Below are 5,416 nucleotides of genomic sequence, written 5' to 3' on the forward strand. Positions count from 1 at the left end.
CACTTGAGACAGTGTACTAATGAAATGTAGAGGGGCTTCCTACCACTAAGGACAGGGAGAGCTTCAGAAGTTATGGTTGGGACATAGACTATTTAAGTCTAGCATTGTCTAATAATATACCTAATGATTTCATCATCAGGGCTGGCAAAATGATTAAGGCATTGGACTCGCACATGGCTGATCAAAGTTCAAGTCCCAGGCCTGGTGGTTTGCTTTTTCACTTCCCTTCTCTCTGGTCAAATTACAAAGAAAAGAGTTTATATGTGTCCCTGGTACCAGGTTCTACTTTGACTAGGGCATGGTTCTTCCTGAGCTCCTGGCCAGAGAGGGAGTAAAGGACCATCAACCAGCAGCTCACCTGTGACACACATCTGGCTTGCGGCATTGATATTTGGCAACTTAACTCAGGGTTTTGAACCAATTATTTTTTTTAATGAGTTCACAAAATCCAGATTCCCACCTACTCTTAAAGTGGTCTTGCAACATAAGGTGTCTCTTAGAGGGCTGGTGTAGACTAGGTCTGTGCAGGTGAACAAGTCATAGCTCCTGTCCAAACCCTAACTAGCCCTGGTGTGGATCTCTCATTTGGCCCCTAGGAGAGCTCAGGCTCAAGAGACCTAAAGCAAGCTTCATGTTTATAGCATGCTTTAGGTCCCCAAAAGTTGGAGGTGTCTTCATAATATGATCTGACAAGCTACACAGTCCTCACTCAAAGTTGGACTTGCTCCGATGAGCAAGAGGCTGGAATAATGACCTTTACATGCAAGATGTTCTGCTATGTCAATTGATAAGAAGTCAGAAATTTAACACTCCAGAGAAAATCAGATGACTGGACCCTTTGAATCAATTACATAGAGGAGTCTTATCAAGATTTGACATGTGCAGAAGGTTCTATTTACGTAGATTGTGTTTAGTTTTAGTATAATGAGACCTATCCCCTTATATATGAAGTCTTATTTGTATATGCACAGGATGCTTTTGTAACTAGAACCACTCAGTGGCTCAGTTTTTAGAAAAAGCTTCACTTCCTAAATATATAAGTATGTGCCTTTTGAGTATACAACACTGTGGTAGCATGTACATCTCATCTTAGAAGTAGGGTTTTGACAGTACAACCACTTGTAAATGTGAAGCCATACCCTGGAAACATTAATGGCCATTGAGGGCAGGGCTAAGTTTGCCTCTTTCATGAGTACCAGGTGGGGTTACTTCAGGAGAGGATCCCTCCTATAAAGGGCTTCCAGGATAGTGAAGATCCTCATATCATTATTTTTATTTTTATTTTTGAGAGGTTTTTGCCATAGGGTGCATGTACTCACCAGATAGAGACAGAGACAGAAAGCAAGAAATCACCCCCCAGGAGGATGGTCACGCTGCAATCCCTTCTCCATTCTCCTCTCAGGATCTTGGGCATACACGCACACATGCCCGGCAGGAGTTTTAAGCCACCCGGTCCAGGACGTGAACCATGGTCAACTACATGGGAGTCCAGTGACATAGCCATTACGCTAACTGCTGATCCCCAAAGATCTCATATCATTTTAAGGGTTAAATGTGAGAAGATTCTTGAAGGGAAGCTCAGGGAGGAACATTCCTTTTAAAGTATTCAGTGTATGCTAAATCTAACCTGCTCTGTTCTCAGGGTTAGCACTTACAGAATTTAGTATAACATCCAAAGTCCCTGCCCCTTGCAGAACTCAGTCTAGTTAGATGGAGCTTTGTCTGTGAATAGGTTAGAGATTGTGGGGATAAGCAATATCCCTCCTTATGGGTCTCCAGTTAAAAGAGAGGTGGTGACTAAGTAGCTGACCCAGAATCTCCTTTTGTTTGTTTCTGGCTACAGATCACCCTTCTATTGTTTTAAAGTAGAGGAGTTCTGGCAGTGTACAAAAAACTCAACATTTCTGTGATACTGGAAGAAGTAGGTTCCTAAAGGGGGTTCAGAGTATCAAAAATGGACCTCCATCTTTTCTACCTTGGGACCAGGAGGTGGACTTCCTAGTTTGGGAACTGTTCCATTTCCTTCCACCTGGTGGGTGGGGGGAGAGTTGAGGAGTCACAGTTCAGGTTCAGGGTAGTCTAGAGTCCCAGATGGGGCTGATGAGTCAGGGAAGAGACCAATTTATTTCTCTATCCATTGTACTACCTGTCCTTGTTAGCTTGTGTGGGCTTATTTTTAAAATCTTTTCCATATACACACACTATATGAAAACTCATGATATTTTATAGTCCTCATACTTTCATGTTATCATTCCCCTGAGTTAGGAAACCAGGATACATCCTGTCATACTACTAATGAGCAAACATGACTTATTCCCCAGAAACACCAAGTGGCACCAAGAACTAAGTTAAACGCAAACCCTACAGGCATTGCTGGGGCCAGAGGAGTCTTTCCTGAAGACCTGTCAGGAAATTCAAGTCTAACAATGTGCATGGCAGACTAGAAGCCCAACAGGCTAGACCACTGCACTTCAACTTGAAGCATCAAAATCCTCCAGAGTACCAGTTAATCTCTACCATCTCCCCTCTCACTGTGATTGACAGCTGTTCCCCAAAGGGTGAAAATGCAGCATTAGGGAGTGTCAGCCTCTGCCCCAGGCTTGGCTCAATCTAAGGGGAAATGCAAAGAAAGAGTAGCAGTAGACACAGGTGGCCTGAGCCTATGCAGCCCAAGCAACTTGTGCCATCCAGACAAACTAGACCCGTTTACTAATAGACCAAAGTGACACTACATGTGTGCATTAACAGATCTCTAAGGGCTTAGTCACACTGGGCTGGGTGTATCCCTTGGTGATAAGCAAATCAAGGAGAAATGCCATTAAGCTTACCTAATGGAGAGAAGCCTAGCTGCAGGTGTGGGGTACATCTTTAAAATATTAATGGGATGTTGATAAGTCTAAAGAATCTTGCCAGAGAGCAGGCACCACCATTCCCAAAGAAGGCTAAACAGTCTTACAGAGGCAGGGCAGGATTGGACCTTGCTAATTGAGAAGGGGGTTCAGGATGTTTCCAGACTTCCATCAGATGTGTCTGTTGGAAATACCCTAAAAAATTCCACCCTTTGCCCTGCCTTGCAGCAAGGGTCAAGGAGAGGATAAACTTCAAGGTTTTGCCATAACCCAAAGGAATAGGTGGCGTTTTCTCAGAGGATGTCCCCACACCCTCAGTGCCTCTCTCAGAACATAACCCTAACAAGGGAGACTCCCGCACTTTCCAAATCATTATAGTTGCTACTCTTGTTTCTTTCTAATTTTCTTTCTAATTTTAAGTTCTCCACCCTCTAAGTATGTTTAGTAAGCTTCCCAGAGGGTAAAAGTCCTCTGAGAAATAGACAATAGATTGTGGGCATGGTTCAGACCCAGGTCTGACACCAAATCTATGACATCCATATTCTCTTTATGGTCACTTTATTTTTCCTTCATAGGCTCTGAATACCGGTGTCCTATGACCACCTTGAACAGGATGGTTTAAGGTGGAATACTACAGAAATACCAATGTATGTGTGTCTGGTTTGTCTCCAGACATTACTGCGGATGAATTTACACAGCCTATTTCTAAGATTGACATTATTATGAGAGATCCACAGACAAGGATTTAAGGTCAAACTTTACAAAGATGATCAAGGAAATCTTAAAGGAGATGGGCTTCACTGTTATTTTAAGAGAGAATCTATGGAACTTGATTAAAGCTTCTGGATAAAGATGAGATCAGAAGATACAGATCACATGTTGGAGTGTCAAGGTTTCAACTGAAGGGGGAGTATGATACCTCAAAGAGGAAGAAGTGCAAAAACTATAAGCAGCAGTTGTCTCTGCAACAAAAGCACTTGGACTGGAGACCTGAGTGGATAGCATGGCCATCCCAGATGTGCCATGAGTGAGTTGCATCATCAAAAATGTTTCATCCCATGGATTTTGAGGATGATCTGTTGGTGTTGAATGAGATGAGAGAAGACCTTAGAGTAGAGTGTTCGAAGTTGCAATAAGCAGCTCTTTCTCTTTGATAGGCACTGAGATGGTGTGGCCTCTGTGTCCTTTTGGGATTCAGAGGAAGCCGATGTATGTATTCAGCTCTGGATGGAAGGTGGTTCAGTGGTCAGGAGGTCACTGCCCAAGCATGGGATGTGACTGTAGATTATCAGGTGGTGGAGTCTTTGAGAGAAAGTGAGAAAAAGCCGAGAGGATGGTAAGCATTTCTCAATTCTCCCAAGGCCAACAGAGGCCTTCCATGTTCAGAATTTGTGCTTCAGAAAGAGCTGGGCCTTCTAGGAGCATGTTTAAGAGCACCCTAACACACCTAAAATAAATGTTCAAGAAGCATCAACTGGCATGGCATTTGAAGAACCTGTAGACGACATAAAGTTCAAAAAATGAAAGAGGGAGAATTTGAAGGCACTTTTGAAAAAGATGCTAAAGATGGGCCAGAAAAAGATGCTGAAGAAGGCTACCCTGAGAAAAATTGAAGGAGGCAGTCCCAAAAGAGCTGAAAGAGGAATAGTCCTAAAAAGAAACTTTCATAGCCCCACGAGAGAATCTAAAAGACTCAAAAATAAGTATGAGTATCGTCTTGCAAAAGATTGAGGAGGACCTTGACAAGGAGTCTGAAAAGGAGGATGGCCCCAAGAAAGTCTGAAGAGGAAGACTCAGAGGGAGTCTGATTGCTCTGGGAAACAGTCTGAAGATGACTCTGAAAGAACTTAAATGGTCTCAAAAAAGATTGACGAGAAGAGCTCTGAAAATAAGCTTCATGAAAATGTTATTTTTAAATTTTTGTATTTCCATTTTTATTTCATTCTCTTTTAGACATTCTATCTCATTTAGCTTACAAAGTGAATGTTTCTACAAAGGAAATGACAAAAAAAAATCAGAATTTGAAGACAGCTCTGGAAAAGTACTAGATGAGGAAGACTGACAGTTGATGAAGTCTCAAATGAAAAGAGGAAGATACATATGAAAAAGCATTTGAGGGGCCAGTAGGTGGCTTGGTGGTTAAGGGTCTGGACTACGCACAGGACCGACTGTGGTTTGAGTCTTGGATCTGGTGGCTTGCTTTCTCACTTTCCTTCTCTCTCATTGTCCCTCTGATGAAGTTAAAATAAAGTTAAATAATTCTTAAAAAATGTATTTGATGGGAGTTGACAGAGGATGAAGAGGCAGATGAAAAAGGGCTTGAAGATGCTGAAGAAAAGATGGTGCAATGAAAAGCTGTTGGAAGATTCAAATGAAAAGATGACAATTCTGATGAGAAATTTGGTCAGGGGGATTCCAATGACAAGTTGTTTGATGAGTCTGATGGGGGGGCTTTGGGTGGTTTGGGAGAATGTTAAGGAATAGTTCCTGTCCACAGGCAGCTTTGTCCTCAGTAGTGATGATATTTAATCCAGTAAATTCACTTTTTAGGGAGAGTCCTCCATCTG

The 5,416-nt window shown here is 42.4% G+C and overlaps 1 pseudogene; it reads left to right on the plus strand.

Moving 5' to 3' along the window:
• Positions 1-3,457: 3,457 nt before the first annotated feature.
• On the plus strand, positions 3,458-5,027 carry LOC102470023 (HIV Tat-specific factor 1 pseudogene; annotated as a pseudogene).
• Positions 5,028-5,416: the final 389 nt, after the last annotated feature.

This window comes from Tupaia chinensis, unplaced genomic scaffold, assembly GCF_000334495.1.
Source record: "Tupaia chinensis unplaced genomic scaffold, TupChi_1.0 Scaffold146909_1, whole genome shotgun sequence".
Taxonomy (NCBI): Eukaryota; Metazoa; Chordata; class Mammalia; order Scandentia; family Tupaiidae; genus Tupaia; species Tupaia belangeri.